Source organism: Stenella coeruleoalba (assembly GCF_951394435.1).
Source record: "Stenella coeruleoalba genome assembly, chromosome: 18".
Classification (NCBI taxonomy): domain Eukaryota; kingdom Metazoa; phylum Chordata; class Mammalia; order Artiodactyla; family Delphinidae; genus Stenella; species Stenella coeruleoalba.
The window spans coordinates 3,215,497-3,234,130 of NC_137164.1; the positions used below are offsets into that span (position 1 = coordinate 3,215,497).

At 48.6% G+C, this 18,634-nt stretch overlaps 1 protein-coding gene across 3 annotated transcripts in view; it reads right to left on the reverse strand.

Annotated features, from left to right (window-relative positions):
• The window catches only part of AMER2 (APC membrane recruitment protein 2), a 75,587-nt gene that overhangs the window by 39,637 nt on the left and 17,316 nt on the right, over positions 1–18,634 (reverse strand). For all 3 annotated transcript variants that reach the window (XM_079903425.1, XM_079903424.1, XM_079903426.1), the window contains exon 2: positions 18,138–18,278. The gene's annotated coding sequence lies outside the window, so the exon portion shown is untranslated. The remainder of the gene's footprint in view (positions 1–18,137; positions 18,279–18,634) is intronic.

Consider the following 18,634-nt stretch of genomic DNA (forward strand, 5'->3'; position numbering starts at 1 on the left):
GTGTCCATAAATAGATGAATGGATAAAGATGTGGTCTGTGTGTATGTGTGTGTGTATATATATATATATATGGCCATTTGCAGCAACATGGATGGACTAAGTGGAGTAAGTCAGAGAAAGACATATATTGTATGATATCACTTATACGTGGAATCTAAAAACTACTACAAACTAGTAAATATAACAAAAAATAAGCAGACTGACACATATGGAGAAAAAACTAGTGGTTACCAGTGGGGAGAGGGAAAGGAAGGGCGACATAGGGGTAGTGGGTTAAGAGGTACAAACTATTAGGTATAAAATAAATAAGCTACAAGGATGTATTATACAACACAGGGAATATAGCCAATATTCTATAATAACTATAAAAGGAATATAACTTTTAAAAATTGTGAATCACTATATTGTACACCTGTAACATATAATATTGTACGCTCACTATACTTCAATAAAATAATAAAATAAAAAAATAATAAAGCAAGTGAAGATTTGAGTTCACTTAAGAGAAATGTGTAAGGACATTAAATATTCTTGCAGCTCTTTCTTCTACTGGGAATACATCCGAAGGGGAAATCAGAGTCGGGTTACCATTTCTGGAAGGAAGAATAATGAGCCCCCTGCTGTGGAACGTGAGATCTTTACTGAGCCTGAAACTCGAAATTCTCTCATCTCTGTCTCTCTTTGCCCTTCCCTCACCCTCTCTTAACTCCTCCCTCCCCTCCCAAACACCTGCTAACTAAGCCTTAAACCGTGTACTCGGCCCCATTTATGCCACTTCATGTTGTCCTTCCCCGAGTCCCCGAGCTGCAGCCGAGCTGTAACCCCTCCCTGCATCAGCCGAAGCGCTAACCACTGAGTCGCACTGTTCTCGTTCCACCAGCTCCCATCAAGGGCCTCACTTCGCTGGCCAGTTGTTTCTCGTTCCTACACTAAGTTGCCTCAAAGCATATAGAAAAGGACCTGTGGCTTGTTTTCTTAAGTGACATATTAATCCCTCTGAAAAGGATGGACATTTTCCGACAATAACCATGACAGGGCAAGACCCTACTTTTTTTTTTTTTTGGCCGATCCGCACGGGATCTCAGTTCTCCGACCTGGAATCGAACCTGCGCCCCCAGCAGTGGAAGTGCAGAAGCCTAACCACTGGACCTCCAGGGAAATCCCAAGACCCTACTTTTATTTTATATATATATATTTTCTTGCGGTATGCGGGCCTCTCACTGTTGTGGCCTCTCCCGTTGCGGAGCACAGGCTCCGGACGCGCAGGCTCAGCGGCCATGGCTCACGGGCCCAGCCGCTCCGCGGCATGTGGGACCTTCCCGGACCGGGGCACGAACCCGTGTCCCCTGCATCGGCAGACGTACTCTCAACCACTGCGCCACCAGGGAAGCCCAAGACCCTACTTTTAATGTGTCTGACTCAGACTTGTCCTGGAACGATGCATTTTGAACTTACGAACTAATTCAATAGGAACAATGTTTTGAAATAAGTGAGTTCTTAATCACCTAATTCTGAGAAACTTGAATCCTTATCACTTATTTTAATATCCTTTAGGGATGTATTTTTTATGATTCTCCTTTCCAGCAATCATCATTATAGTCATCATCTTCACCTGTACATCACCCATCTGCACAGCACATTAGATTTTCTAAAAGGCTTTATGTGCCTAATCTCATCTCTTTAATTTTTTTTTTTTTTTTTTGCAGTACGTGGGCCTCTCACTGTTGTGGCCTCTCCCGTTGTGGAGCACAGGCTCCAGACGCGCAGGCTCAGCGGCCATGGCTCATGGGCCCAGCCGCTCCGTGGCATGTGGGATCTTCCCGGACCGGGGCACAAACCCGTGGCCCCCACATCGGCAGGCGGACTCTCAACCACTGCACCACCAGGGAAGACCTAAAAATATTTATTTATTTATTATTTATTTTGGCTGCGCTGGGTCTTAGTTGCAGCATGTCGGATATTTAGTTGCAGCATGTGGGCTTCTTAGTTGCGGCATGCATTGAGCGATCTAGTTCCCCGACCAGGAATCGAACCCGGGCTCCCTGTATTGGGAGAGTGGAGTCTTAACCACTGGACCACCAGGGAAGACGCTGTCTAATCTCATCTGATGCTTCCAAGGACCCTGTGAAGCCGGGCCTAGGATTTCCATTTCATGGGGAAGGGAGCCTAGATGCAGTAAGATAAAGGAATTTATACGGGACAAACGGCAAGTCGCAGCACTGAGGTTTGAAATCGAGCCTGCCTGGGTGCCTCCTTACACGGTACAGTGTTGAGACAGAGAGACAGAGAGATGGATAATATCAAGAGCTCTGCACTCAGGCTTCCTGCCTGGGTGCCTCCTTACACAGTACAGTGTTGAGACAGAGAGACAGAGAGACAGAGAGATGGATAATATCAAGAGCTCTGCACTCAGGCTTCCTGGACATGAACCCTGATGCTGCCATTTACCAGCCAGGGGACCAGTTACTTAATCTGCGTACCTGCCTTCTCATCTGTAAAATGGAAATAATGATGTCCCCATCAAAGAGTGACCTGAAGGAGAAAACAAGTGGGCATGTGTAAAGCACACAGGACGGCATGGAAAGCGCCACAGGTTAGCCTTATATACACACGTGCTGCGTCTCACACGCTGCTCTGCTGATGAGCACTCAGCATAAAGACCAGGGTCCACACCAGGACCATATGACCCCGTGTCCGTGTCTAAATGACTAGGAAAAAAGGATACTCAGCGGGTATTCTGGATATCAGTTTTCCTCAGTTCTGTGCAAAAAAGCCACTGGGCTGAAGCAGCCGTGGTTAGGGATTCAAGTGTTGAAAAAGCTGGTAAGGGTCTCCTGTCTGTTCGTGGATGCAAAGGGCATCCGTTCCTGCAGGCTCTGATCTCTGCCAAGGTCAGGAAGCTCTCCGTCTCTCCTGGCCCTTCATTAGTCAGTGGCATCGAGGAAAACAGTGGCTTACATTTCCACTTCAATCTTCCCACAGAAAAGAGTTCAATCTGATAAGGCAAAATGCTACCATATTTCAAAGCTCTCATTACATACTTCAAAGAGAGTTTAGGAGCTTTTTTCTGTATTGCTCTTCAATTATTCATAACAGCAATCTTTGAAATATTTACACTCCTTTCTCCAGTGGCCAGAGGAGAATGTTGATGGAAAGCTCTCGGCACGCCTGGAACAGACTCCATGCGATGCTGGGGGCTGGAGACAAGGCCCGGGGGGAGTGCGGGCGGGTCGGCCTCCCCCCGCAACCTTCAAGGGCTTTTCGTTCTACAAAGGGCTTGCTCTACTTTCTGAAACTAGGGATGTTTTCCTCTTAAGATCCAGGTTTTAGCAAATGGGATTCATTTTATCTAATGTTGTTCTCAAGGAAGAACCCTTAACCAAACCCAAGCAAACGTGCAAAAGTGGGAATGTCCTCCCTCCAGCAAATGGGAAGTGGCTCGTTAGCAGACGCAGGGGGTGCTGCATCCAGACGCTGGTGCAGCTGGTAGCCATTCTGACAGATGATTCATTCCCATGGTTACTGATACCAGAAATATTACCTCTGCAATCAGCACACACAAAGATCCTTTAAAGAGAGTGTAAAAATTAGAGCGCTGTCAACAATTAGTGAACACTGCCAGCGGGCACGGAGACTGCACTTACACAATGCTGCTTTCAGGGCATCAAAAGGGGTGGGGGGCAGGCGCCATGGCTGCACCAGCCAATCTTGCAGAAAGCAAAAAAGACGCTCGTGTTGGGGGGGGGGAGCAGAAGGCCCTACCCACAAACATCTCTGTACAGATTTATCAGTCACACGGGCAAAGTGAGAAAAACGCCCGTCTGACTGGTCATCTTTGAATGGTCAACTTCATTAAACCCACAGTCAGTTTTTGTTAAGTTCTTTCTTTAAACGAATGAACTTTATTTTTTAGACCAGTTTTAAGGTCACAGAAAAATTGAGCAAAAGTACAGAGAGTTCTGATACAGCCCCTGTGCCCCCTCCAGTGAACTCCCCCAGCATCAGCATCCCCCAGCAGATGGTGCACTGGTAACAACTGATGATCCTGCATGGACGCATCTTCATCACCCAGAGTCCATCGTTTACCACACGGTTCACTCTCGGTGTCGTACATTCTATGGCTCTGGGCAAATGCATAAGGACATGTATCCGCCATGACAGTATCATACAGAGTACTTTCAACGCCCTAAGATCTCTGTGCTCCTCCGATTCATCCCTCCCTCCCAACTAAGTCCTGCCAACCACTGGCCTTCATACTGTCTCCATAGCCTTTTCCAGAATGTCATAGCATTGGAATCACACAGTAGGTAGCTTTTTCACATTGGCTTCTGTCACTTAGCAATATGCACTTAAGCTTCCTCCGTGTCTTTTCATGGCCTGATAGCTCTTTTTTTTTTTTTTTTAGTGCTGAATAACATTCCATTGTCTGGATGGACCACTGTTTAATTTATCCGTTCACCTACTGAGGGACATCTAGGTGGTTTCCGAGTTTTGGCAGTTGTGAACAAAGCCGCTATTAACATCCACATGGATGGATGTAGAGATTATTATATTAAGTGAAGTAAGTCAGAGAAAGACAAATATCATATGATATCACTTATTTGTGGAATCTAAAAAAATGATGCAAATGAACTTATTTACAAAACAAAAATAGACTCACAGACATAGAAAACAAACTTATGGCAAAGTGCATGGGGGAAGGCGGGGGAGGAATAAATTAGGAGTTTGGGATTAGCAGAGACATACTACTATATATTAAGTAGGTAAGCAACAAGGACCTACTGTATAGCACAGGGAACTATACTCAATATCTTGTAATAACCTATAATGGACATTGTAAATTAACTATACCTCAAAAAAACTTAAAAATTTAAAAAAGAGAAAAGAATGAAAAAAAAATCTGCACACAATTTTTTGTGTGGACAGACGTTTTCAACTCCTTCGGGTAAATACCAAGGAGCACGATTGCTGGATCGTACGGCAAAAGAGGATTCTTAGTTCTGTAAGAAACTGTCAGCTGTCTCCCAAAGATGCTGCTCCATCGTGCCTGCCCACTAGCGTGAATAAGAGTTCCCCACAGCTCCTGCAAAGGGCTTTGGAAAACGCAGTGTGTTACAGCCGTATATTATTACAGTCAAACGCTGTTACGTCTTAGTAACAAAATAAGGACAAAGAACTTCAAGGAAAGGAAGTATGGTTGTTAAATGACAACGGTTGCATTTTCAACGGCAGTGGATTATTTTCCAAGTCTTGAAATAGGAAGTCAGATGGATTCCCATAAGAAAGCTTTGACTGAGTGGATGAGTCATTCGCTGTACATATTTTATTCTGTCTAAAGAACGTCAACACCTTGAGGCAACCCAGGCTTTCAAAAACTCTAGTCCAAACCCAGTACCTCCCAAAGCCCTACCCTGTTGTGCTGAAATGCCTGCGGTAGAACCTGGATCGTGCAAAACTCTAATTCCTGTCACAATCGCTCAAGTGTTCAACGGACAGAAGTTTACTTCCTACAGCATCGTTTTTCATTAAAAGTTGTTAAATCAATTTGTAGTATCAATAAGATAATAATCTAACTATAGGAACAAAGTGCTTTTGCATTTTGCAATATAATCTGCAAAGTCAGTGAAAAGGCTCTTTATTTCATGTTTATCATCTATTATTTAAAGAAAGAATAGCAGTTTATAAATACTTTATTAGCTGCTAGGATGGTCTCAAGTGGATGTGATTTGATAAATACAGACACAGATACATTCTGTACATATATACATAGAAAAGTATATATATATATATATATATATATATAATGTTGAAACAGGAGAGAAAGGGGCAGGGCACAACCTTTAAAAGAATGACATAGCCATAGGACATGACAAAAACTGGCTTGAACCAAGTAGGTCCAAGATGGTGGAAGATTTGACTTCCAGTGGACCTTGAGCCTCATCATACACTCATTGTAATATATCAGCTAAATGACACACCCATAGGTGCCACGAGAGTTCCAAGGCTGACCATCAAAGACCAAAAAGTGGGGCTGGTGGCCCAATTCTTGGAAATCTCTGCCCCTTCCCCAAAATAGTTGGAATAATCTTCCCCCTCATTAGCCTATGAAATTACCCAGACCATAAAAACTAACCATGCCTGGGCTTCCCTGGTGGCGCAGTGGTTGAGAGTCCGCCTGCCGATGCAGGGGACGCGGGTTCGTGCCCCGGTCCGGGAAGATCCCACATGCCGCAGAGCGGCTGGGCCCGTGAGCCATGGCCGCTGAGCCTGCACGTCCGGAGCCTGTGCTCCGCAACGGGAGAGGCCACAGCAGTGAGAGGCCCATGTACCGCAAAAAAAAAAAAAAAACCAAACCTTACCATGCCATATTTCACGGCCTCTTGCCTTCTGAGATGGCCCATGCTCTGTCTGTGGACTGTGTTTCTCTCTAAATAAATCCACTTCTTACCTATCACTTTGTCTCTCACTGAATTCTTTCTGCAATGAGACATCAAGAACCTAAGCTTCATTAAGTCTTGAGACCAGATGTGTGATCTCCATTAAAAGACCGTGGATTCAAGTCCCAATCTGAGGTGTGCGGTTTCAATGTGATCTCCATGTGAGCAAGGGTTTTTGGTTTATGTTGTCCGTTTATCCCAAGCACCTAGAAAAGCGCCAGCACATCGAAGGTATAACCGCAGTTTCCTAACATCTGCACACGCACACACACGCGCGCACACACACACATACACGCACGCACACGCACACACACACACGCGCGCACACACGCACACACACACACACACATGAATGTGAAGGCTCCCTCCTTCTACCCCCAATTCAAAATGTTGTTGACGGGTCTTCGTTGTGTCTTCTTCTGGGGAGGACCGGAGCTCTCCCTCCCTCAAGGCTGTAATGGTGCTTCACAGTTCCGGGCAACCCTCGCCTCCCCAGCGGCCAGCGAGGGCTTATCTGATTCTTGCTGTTGGCGTCTCGGATTTGATTCTGGTCCACTGGGTCCTGGCTTGGCCCTGTGGGTTACTTCTGCTTCACCTCCGCACTCGGGTCCCCAGACCCAGCTTGCAAAGGGCCCTTGCTTCTTCTTTGCTTCACTTTGATGTACTTCTTTGAAGCTCCAAACAGTAACTAAACATGACATATCTGGTTTCTGGTGTCTTCAAGCATTACAGCATCCTTTTTAGCTGTTCCTTGGTGCTAATGGTTGGTATTTGATGATATGCAACTAAGAGCTCTCAGGGAACAAAGCCAGCTGCTGGGTAACGCCCTTTGCACACCATCATATGGTCAACCAGAACGAGACTGGCCAAAAGGCTGCAGACTGGCTAAACTGCTGGGCTTGCTAACATGATAACTTCCAAACAGGCTTCACCTGAAGGGGCCGATACAGCAATCATTAAACTCTGCTTTTTTCTCTTTTAAGGAGTTACGTACATTCTGAGATTAACCAGGCCTGAGTACAATCATGTGTTTGTCTGGTCTCTGGGGCAGAGAGGCCGGGGGGCGATACAGAACAGGATGATGGGGGTGTTTGTCTCTCCAGGAGGCCTGCCCTGTCTCCCGTGAAGTTGGGCTGATAGAACTTGGCTGGTGCAGAGCCCCTGTAAGGGCCCTCATTTCTCTGCCTCAAAAGAATATCAACACACCTCTGCCCATGAAGACACCTGAGAACTGACAAACGCCTCGGTCCTGTCTTCCTTCTCAGTAGACAGCACCACGGAGCAGGTAAGAGCCTGGCTGGCAGCCCGTCACAGGGGGATTCCAATCCCTGCTACTTACTACCTGCATCGTTTTAGGAAAGTTGCATAAGTTCCCTAGCCTTCGGTTCCTGTCACTGTAAAACGGCAAAAGTTATCACCAACCACACAAGGCTGTGACAAGGTGGTGTCAGTAAGCATAGAGTGTGGAGGGCACAGAGACCCTGGGGGTTCTGTCCTGACTGTTCCCCCATGGTCATCGTAACACCTGGATGGACCAGCCCCGCCTGGCCGCCTCTGCGCATGCCCCGGGCCCCACTGGGCGGCATCAGACCCATCTCCCATCGCTGACCCAACTGCATGGGGCAATCACGTGAAACGTGGATTTTATTCAAGATTTTATGAGGATTCAGTAAAGAGGACTCAGCGCCCAGTGCACACCCGTTTAACACCTCAGAAGTTTCCCTCGACTGCAATCAGCCTCAAACCAGCTGGTGTGGACCTGAAACCCCACGGCTTTGGCCCAGACATCTCGCTGGGGCTCTCCGGCCCTCAGGGGAGAAAGACACAGGCAACCCCGACGTGAGAAGCGACCAGCTTCTCTGACAGCTTCTCTGGGGCTGCTGAGTCTGCACGGCAAGGTGGGCTCAGGGCTGCCCATCCAGGCCCGCGACTGCAAGGCCCTACCTGTCCTGCCCTCCTCCTGTGCGCCCCTGGGCTTTAAGGGGACAACTGCCTTTCTGCGCTGCCCTGCCCCGGGGCAGGCGCAGTTTAATGAGAACACTGGACACGCCCAGATCAACTCCGTCAGCCACGACGTAAAGCGAACCAGAGCAAGAGGCCGGGAGCGCCTGTGAGTAAATCCAGCCACAGGTGTGGTTTCTGGCAGGACACAAGGTGCCCGCCCCCACACCTTCCCTCTGGCGGGTGCAGCTTACCTCCCGCTGCACCTGCCTGCAGGTCTGGATCTGTCCAGTGGTGGCAAGTGGAGCACGCGCTTTATGTCCTCCTGAATCTTGGGTCCCCCGCTTCCTAGTGGGCGGGTTCCTTAACCTCTCTGAGCCTCAGTTTCCCCATCTGTAAGCCACGGATGCTATCACCTCTCAGAGAACTACGGTTGAGATCCAGCACCTGGTACAACGCACATTTCCAACAGAGAGTGACTATTTGTTCCTGATCTGGGCAGAGCTGGGTTTGGGGTTCCCATGTCCACCTGGCGGGCTTTCCCGTGGGGCTCAGCCCTGCAGGCCTGCGTGCCGCCCTCAGGGGCTGCCACCACGGCCCCGGGCCGCAGGATTTCACTCTCATCACCTTTGCTTTCCCTCGTATAATTTTGCCGAGTCCCCCACCTCCAGGGGACATTGGGCCATGTCTGGAGACATTTGGGGCTGTCACAACCGGGGGGCCTGGGGTGCTACCAGCACCTGGTGGGTGAGAGCAGGTCTGCTGCTAAGCAACAGACAACGGACAGGACAGGCCCTGCCACAAAGGACCATCAGCCCCAAATGCTTGCGAGCTGAGGTCAGAGATTCTGAAACAGACCTGCATCCAGAAGGTATGTGCTCTCAGATCAAACGGCATTTCTTATTCAGGGGGGATGGGAAGACCGTCGGAGACAACTATGTACAAAGTGCACTTGTGGACAAGTCTCTGAAAAGAAAACCGAGAATTGTTATCGGGAGAATAAGATCTCAGTTGATTTTTCTTGCTTTTTTTTTTTTTTTTTTTTTTTTTTTTGTGGTATGCGGGCCTCTCACTGTTGTGGCCTCTCCCGTTGCGGAGCACAGGCTCCAGACGCGCAGGCTCAGCGGCCATGGCTCACGGGCCCAGCCGCTCCGCGGCATGTGGGATCCTCCCAGACCGGGGCACGAACCCGTGTCCCCTGCATCGGCAGGCGGACTCTCAACCACTGCGCCACCAGGGAAGCCCTTTTCTTGCATTTTAAATCTTCCCGTTGGGTTGTTCGGGCAACAGATAAAGAAGAAGAAATGAATTATTCTAGAGTGTGGCACAAGATTCAGCTGGTAATTGAAACAAGATAACCAGACTCGGAGATTCAATGACCTTTCAACTCTCCCCATTCACCCGATGGGTCAATTTGTCCGCATCCCCTGCCCGCTAAGAGACACCACCATTGGGGGAGGGGTGAGAAAGTCCATCCAGATGAAAATAACTTAAGTAGGGTTTTTATATGCATTTCATTTTTACTTCATTGTTCATTAAACCAGAAAATGACAGTGGCTGCCATGACCAGTTAGGTCCGTTGGGAAAAAAATTTCTGGTTTGACTGGTTTTTCCTTTAAAACAATTTTTTTTTCCCCAGAAAATGCTTTGCCCTGCCAAGTCATTCAAAACTGCCAGACTGATCTCTGTGTGAAACAGAACCGAAGCAGAACAGTAGCTCAGAGGGGGAAAAGTAAGCACTTAAAATCCCTTCCACATTACGGACAGACAGCTTCCATCATCAGAAAAGGAAAAAATAGGACCTTGATAATGAAATGAAGTGGCTGAACAGCAGAAGTTGTTATTAAGTTGAGTGGAAAAACACAAAAGTTTAATCAGGGCAAGACACTGAAAAGTCCTATTCATTTGAGGCCAACGAACGGCCTAGATCCCCAACTACTATTAAAGAACTAGTTACACCCCACGTTTCTCGTTAGCTGAATGTGGGAGACATGATAAGTGCTCTCAGTCACTTTCAGCAAAGTGTGCTAATTTGCATATGATTTACATACACCCTTCTGCAGGCAGATTATGTTAGTCACAAGCCTGAACTTTTTATTATTCTTTTTCTTCAAAGGGGAGGATCCACTGACTAACGGTGTGGGTTAGTTATAACAGCTTCTGTCGTTCCTGCCTCTAACCTCTGGATATTAGCAAGCTCATGAATTGTCCTTCTGATGTTTTTACTAACACTGATAAAGCAAGGAAACATGACACTCCAACCTTTAATCTTGGAGACAGTTATATAGGATGGCGTTGAGCTTAGTTCCCCAGTAGAAAACACCGAAGTTAAGAAATTATAAACTATAGTGTTTCCCTGGTGGCGCAGTGGTTGGGAGTCCGCCTGCCGATGCAGGGGACACGGGTTCAAGCCCTGGTCCGGGAAGGTCCCACATGCCCCGGAGCGGCTGGGCCCGTGCACCACAACTGCTGAGCCTGCGCTCTAGAGCCTGCAAGTCACAACTACTGAGCCCGCGAGCCTAGAGCCGGTGCTCCACAACAAGAGAAGCCACCGCAATGAGAAGCCCGCGCACCGCAAGAAGAGTAGCCCCCACTCGCTGCAACTAGAGAAAGCCTGCGCGCAGCAACGAAGACCCGACACAGCCAAAAATAAATAAATTAAATAAAAAAAAAGAATTTGGATTTATTTCAAGTCCCATTTCTGGGATTAAAGTATCAGTATTTAAAAAAAAAGAAATTATAAACTATATTAATTTTGAAAGGGGAATTTTGTCTTGACAAAAATAAGCTTTTAGGCAGTGTTCTGTAATGGGTACAGTTAATGTGATCTGCTCATTCTACCCTCTCTAGTCTTGCAGTCTTGCTGAAATAATCTGTTTATTTATTCACTGATTCATTTATGCTGCACTCCACAAATGCTTCTGGGAAGCACACACACATACAATACACGCACAGTACTTGAGGTGATAAAGTGGAGGGAAAAGACCAGGGAGAGATTAGAACACAGAATCCCTGCCATGCAGTGCTATGGAGTTCCCAGTGTGGGCTGCAAATCTGGTGCCAAGCTTCTTAGCAGCCAAAGCAAAAAGCACGCTCCAATTACTATAAGGGTCACAGAAAAAAAAAAGTTGTTCAGAAGTAGAGTGTTTCTTGATTGTGAAAACTGAAAGAACATTCTCTGTTCTGCCTCGTAATGGCAATTTCTTGAGGGATTTGGTAAATAATAGTAACATTTGTGTTTTCTGTTTCATTACTTTCTGCACTTATCTGTATTGTTTTCAGAATAGGTTAATAGAACACAATTTTGAAAAACCACTGCGCTAGAGAAACCCACATATATGCATGAGAGCGTTGCTGCATAGAAACAAAATAAATGTTCATCATTAGAAGAATGCATAAATACATTTTGATATTTCCATACATGGGAATATAATACAGCAGATGAAATAAATTAGATCTACATTATTAACGTGGATAAATCTCAAAAATATGGACTCTTAAAAAGCAAGTTGGGGGGCTTCCCTGGTGGCGCAGTGGTTCAGAGTCCGCCTGCCGATGCAGGGGACACGGGTTCGTGCCCCGGTCCGGGAAGATCCCACATGCCGCGGAGCGGCTGGGCCCGTGAGCCATGGCCGCTGAGCCTGCGCGTCCGGAGCCTGTGCTCCGCAATGGGAGAAGCCACAATAGTGAGAGGCCCGCGTACCGCAAAAAAAAAAAAAAAAAAAAAAAAAAAAGCAAGCTGGAATATGATACATATAGCACGATTTAATTGATCTAAAAATGTGTCTCCTTGAATAATACTAGATAGTGTCTATAGACACATATAATTAACAAAAACACATAAACTTGGGTGGGAAGGATACAGAACAACTTCAGGATAGTGATTCCCTCAAGGGAGCAGAGAGGGATGCTGGGGCAGTGACACTGAACGCCACCTGGGCATGCAGGGCGTCAGGGGACTTCCGCTGGACCTGTAAGGCTCTCTTTAAACAAAGATATGAAATAAACAAGGCAAACTAATTAACAGTCTAATCTGGGTTGTGAGCGCTTGGATGTCTGTTATATTCTCCTCTGAACTTTTCTGTGTATTGAAATCTTTAATATTTAAACATAAAAAATTAAAACAATGAGAGGGAAGTTTGAGGACAGAGTTTGAAGGATCTAGACTGTCATGCCTAGGATTCTGAACTTTATGCTCTAGGCGTTAAAAGTATCTGAGCAGAGGGCAGCCTTGGCAGAGCTGTGCTCTAGAAAGATTATTCTACCAGCCACAGAGCTGATGCGAAGGAAGAGGTCTGGAGGCAAAGGGATTCGCTTGGAAGTTGCCGCAAAATGCCCATTATAGGAGATAGGGTGCAGCCCACCACACGAGTTCGGGAACATGCACGTATTTGCTTACAGTACCAACAGATAAAACATTATTCTCTCGCTCTTCCTCTGACACATACTTAACTCCATCCCTATACTCTGATATCTTAGTCTCAGAGTTATTCCACGGGAATTACTGGAACCCTCACTGTCCCATTTCACCACCGGGGTCAATGTTTCTTGACTCAGCTGTAGATCTTTGAGAGAGAAGACTTAGTTATTGTAGAGAGTGAATGAGAAAAATTCAGACTGAGGGTAGGGAGGGGATCAGGAATCCAGAAACATTATTGCTGCTATTAAAAATACCCTAAGGGGAGCAACATAAAATTAAAACTGAAAGCAGAGTTTATGTGAATTACATACCAATTCACTGGTGGCCCAGCTATTTTAAGTACCGGCTTAGCTACATGTGATTAACACGAACACATCAAATCTAAGAAGGGCACATCTCATCATTCCTTGTTCCTCCTTGTTTGGGGACCATTCCAAAGCATGTTGTTACACTTTTCCCAAGCATAAATGAGGAAGCCACGGGCCACACCCGCCCTTGTCTTTGGTCTGTGTGTGCCCCAAACGAGGGCCTCCAAGGGCAGGTTGGGAATCTCTCATGAGTCAGTGCACTGTCGATGAGACAGAACACTTTACACCCTGGCTAGAAGTGTCTGCAGTGGGTCTATTTCTACCAACATTTTGGCTTTCTCCCCTCAAACTCCAAGTGCTGCTAAAAAGAAGTCTCACAACTGTGCCGATGGACTCAACTGTGTATTTGTGCTCTCTAACCTCAGGGCCGGGCGCACAATCCTTTAATTCATATTTCAGTCTCTTCTTCTGGGTCCTCATGGGTTGTTTCTGACTGTAGGTCATCTGAAGCTCCTCCCACACTCTGTTCCTGGCAGCAGGAGGCTTCCCGTTCCCTTTACTAAGAACATATGAGCCCTGTTTGTACTAAAGCAACGCCTGTAGTTCACATCGATTGTCTCCCTCCCCTCCATCAACCTCATCTTCCTCCCTCTTTGGTGATTTGGTTTGACCACGGGTCCCAGCAGTCTTTAGGGCTAGAATGTGGGACCCAGATTTGGCTTTTCCTCCCTCTGAAACCTCCCAGCGATGTGATTGGATCAGAGGCAGTCACATGTTCTGGGGGCCAGCCAATCAGAGCCATTCAAATCCCTGGCCACGGTGATGGGCTCAAGGATGAACTTAAGATCCAAAGTGGTCTAGTCCAGGCCAATGCAGGACTGAGGCAGGATTTCCAGGAGGAAACCTCTCCTTTTTCACTGTACTTGATCCCAAGGAAAGGATCAAGTTGCCAGGGACCGGTCAGTGGCACTGAGAACTGAAGCCAACATAAAGGAGGGAGGGAATGAAGCCAGTTCTGATGGCCTTGTCTGAACTGCTGGGTGCAGCCCTGCCCTGGACTTTCCACTGCATGACCAGTAGCTTTCCCTTCTGTTCAGGTCAGGCTGAGCAGGGTTTTCTGTCACTGTTGTTGGACAAGCCTGACTGATCCCGAATCCTCTCCACGCCCCAAGGCAGCCCCCGCCGTTCCTTGCCAGGCCCCACACACACACCCCATCGCCCTCCTGCTTACCACAGAGAAGAGAAGCCATTAGGCACGAGGAGGGGCGGAAGGGGGGAGGGAAGGAAAGAAAGGAAAACAATTTCCCTTCTTTCTGAAAATCAATCTATCATCCTTTTTCTTTTCTTTACTTCACGTGTTTGCTTCAAAAACATTCTATACCCCCCTGCACTTTCTCATCCTCATTCACTCCTCAGAATGCTGCAATTAGGATTCTGCTTCCACTTTCCCGAAACGGCCAAGTGCAGTGACCTAATTCCGATATCTCTCTCCTCTAGAACAGTCGATTCTGCTGATTTATCCTCCTCAGAATGGCCAGCACCCTGCCCCCAGAGATCTCACTGCTCCTTCCCAGGGCTCCTTCCTCCACCCTCCATCCCTCAAGCCAACAGGGCATAGCCTTTTGGGGATTACAAGCCTATTGAAAATTTGACAAAGGCTGTGGTTTGTTTCCCTAGAAACATGTGCTTTGCACATTATTGGTCAAGGTTGTTAGCGGCACACTGCAGACTCTACTCCAGCTAGTTTAATCAGAAAGGACTATCCTAAGAGGATAGAGTTCCCACGAGGGTCGGGAGGGTAAAACTTCAGGAACCCTAACCCACGCACTGGAACCGCTCTGCCTCTGCCCAGGGAGAAGGCTTCCAAACAAAAAGCCACCACTGGGCTGCTGGCACAAAATTTCTACCAGCCCCGGCAGGAACGGCGCGGGCAGGGGATGCCTGCACCCCGCTCTGCTCTCAGTCTGTCCCAGATCAATCTCACGTGAGGCTCACGGGGTCGCAGGAGGCAGCCCAGTTTCTCATCAAGGTCTGTTACGGCTCATCTTACTGGCAGGATCTCAATCCCACCCAGAAGCCGAGCTTCAATGGGGAACGGGAAATGTCATTTCCATCTTCCCAGCTCTGCACTGTAGGAAGGGAGCGTTACCTCACCAAGCCCCCGGAGCCGCCGCGCATGTACACGCAACGTCCAAAGACAAGTTTGAGAACCACATTTTACATGTTAATGTTTCCTAGTGCCCTAGTCAGGATCCTTTTTTCGGTCACAGGTGTCAGATGGCTACTGAAATCACCTTGACTACAAGAGGGGACTGATCAGCTCAGTCACAGAGCGAGCTTGGTCACACCACGGCCATGAGCCCGGGCACCAGGAGGGCTGGTCATCAAGTAGTGTTACTCTCTCCTCAACCCCTCTCATCTCTGGGTCTCTCCCTCCTCCTCTGCACTTGCCTTCATTAATAAGGCCCTTTTCAGGAATTGCCAACATCTCACTTGAATTTATAGCAAAAGCCTGAAAACGGGTTTCACATCGCCAGCCTTGCCCTTCTCCATCCCATCCATCTCTGGAAAAGACCCAGACAAAGCTCTGCCTTCAGCTCTGCCTGTGGACCTGTCCCCTCACTCACTGTGGGATCCCGAGGAGATCGTTTCCCCTCCTTGGACCTCACTTTCCTCATTTGTAAGTGAGGGGGCTGGCGTTCATCATCTCCAAGGACCCCTCAGCCCAACAGTTCTGGGATTCTGGTTCTAACCATCCTGCCCCATTTAGCTCACAGGGTTGTTGTGAAAATACGAGAATGTCCTTGAACCCCCTGCCTTATTAGTTTCCAGATCTCCAGGCAGGTGGTTAATTACTATTCATTCGTCGCGTCACAACAGATAACCGCTAATATTTACCGAGCGCTTACTGTGTACCAGACGTTTGCTCAGCTGCCTACATTCGTTAGCACTTTTGTGCGCTCATATAAAAGTCTCCCGACGCTCACCAGTTCTCAGAAGGCGCTCTGCCTTCTGTCAGAGGCTCCGCTTTTGCTGCCCCGGAGGTGAGCAGAGGCAGGAAGACAGAGCAGGTGAAGCGAAAGCTGCCTGGAAGCGTTCCCGCGCAGCAGGACCGCGGACAAACGAGGCCCCCGGGCCCCGCTGGGGCGCAGCTTTCCGTAACCGCATCCTCAGGGGGCAAAATTGCAGCCCCGCCTGCTAAGGCCAAGGACACGCGCTGCAAACCTCCCCAGGTGCCTTCGAGAACGTTCCTACGGCCTCCACAGGCGGGGACCACGAACCCCAGTGCAGCTCGCCCCCAAAAGGCAGGACGTGGCCCCCTTTTCACTTTTGCTCGCCTTTCTCCCCTCACAGCTGTTACTTTCAAATCAGACGGTCTCTGATGCTCCCATGTATCCACCTATCCTCGTGACCCTCCTCCTCTGAACCTCGGCCTCAGGCTGGGCGCCCTGGAATCAGGGACCCCGGGCAGGTGGCCCCAGGAGCATCCTGTAAGGAAGAGGAGACCAAGCCTGGATATGGTTCCTGGGGGTCTCCCCACTGCCTGACCCCACGGGGGCCCGGGCACATGCTTCACCGTGCGGTCTGTCCTGACTTCAGCCTGGGGACAGGGCTTTGTCGCGCTCCCGAGTCACGGCAGGCAGGCCCGGGACGCAGCTCCAGCCAAGCACGCTCGGAGGCTTCCTGGGCAGCAGCAGGGAGCTGTCTGTGCACACCCCTGGGCCCGGCAGGGCTCAGAGCACCTGCGACGCCTCCTCTCCTCCCCGTTTTCTCTACTTAACGACCTAGATGGCAAGGGTGGGGTCACTGGCCGCACGGATTTCTACTCAGGAAACACCTGTGTACGAGAGGCCCTGACTCGGCCTGTCTGGGGCTGGGCAACAGCGTGGTCCCTCGGAAGTCGGGGAAACCCAGGGGGAAGCCCGGGCAGGGGCGCAAAGAGAAAGAAACCCAAGTGGCCGAGAAACCTAGACAGAGATGCTGGCCTCACACCCACGGCTGATGGTGGGGAGGGTGCAAAGCCCTGCCCCTGGGCTCAGGGAGGGGTGACTTTCTGGTGAATTACACATTCCAGAGCCCCCAAGGGGCACATGGAGGGGGCTTCCCCTGAAACCACATCCTGGCTTAATTGGGTTTCCCACCATTTGAAGGATGGCATTTAAACGCAGAGGCCCAGGCCACTCCAGCTGTCACTTATGTTAGTAACATAACATAATGGCATTGCTCTCTGATCTCCTTTAATTAAAAATGTATTAAGGGACTTCTCTGGTGGCACAGTGGTTAAGAATCCACCTGCCGATGCAGGACACACGGGTTTGAGCCCCGGCCCGGGAAGATCCCACATGCCGCGGAGCAACTGAGTCCCTGCACCACAACTCCTGAGCCTGCACTCTAGAGCCTGCGTGCCACAACTACTGAGCCCGAGAGCCACAACTACCGAAGCCTGCGCTCTAGAGCCCGTGCTCCGCAACAAGAGAAGCCACCACAATGAGAAGCCCGCGCACTGCAACAAAGAGTAGCCCCCACTTGCCGCAACTAGAGGAAGCCTGGGCACGGCAATGAAGACCCAACGCAGCCAAAAATAAATAAATGAGTAAAAAAAAGTATTAAACCTGTGTATTTGCCCATGTTCGCTATTACACGTCACACGAGAATCCATTGAGATTTATGGTGTTGGTACTGTTATTATGTAACAGCTGTCGGGGGAGGGGGGTGGAACAATATAAATGGGTTTTTCTGATGTGAGCCAGGGAGGGTAACTGCAGACCACATCCTGAGTTTCCCTAAAATGTTAGTGAATCTCACCTGAGCCTGGGCACCTCCTGACTGAAGAAAGCCGGGCCCCAAGCTTTTCTCTTTACAACCAGCCGGAAGAGAATGACAATTGGAACACAGCACTGGGGGGCAAGGCAGAGGGGGCCTGGGAACAACCACATGGGACTGGGTAAAAACATTACATTTTCTTCATATTATATAATTATGTCAAGAAAAATAAGATAGGACGTATCAGGGGAAATATGTAACACTGACCTTCTATAAAACTTTTCAATAAAATCTCTTCGAGAACTGGCCTGAGAAATTCCAGCTTGCTCTCCTGTACGTAGCTCATGTCTCTTGGGGTTTCAGCCTACCTGGCTCTATGTTTCTTTTCCAGCTCGTGACAGTCACCATCTAGGAGAAAACGTGTTCACACAGATGGGTAATAAAAAATTGAAAACCACTTTGCAAACCTCTCAAACATTTATAACAGTTGAGATTAGCTTTCAACGGTCTAGGAGCTCTGCCTTTTCTTTCGTGATGGAAGTTCTTGGAAGAGGAGCGAGCGGATTTTGAACCCCGTGGGACTTTTTGACACCAGCGACTCCGCAGTGCGGAAGCTCTCCTTTGCTTGTCTCGTGAGTGTGAGAACAGCCACGCTGGGGGCAGCCACTCTGCTGAAAGTCCCCTCAGCCAGAAACAGACAGAAGCACGCAAGGTGGGTGGGCCGATGGCGGCCTGGCCTCCTGACCCCAAGCCTGGCTGTACCC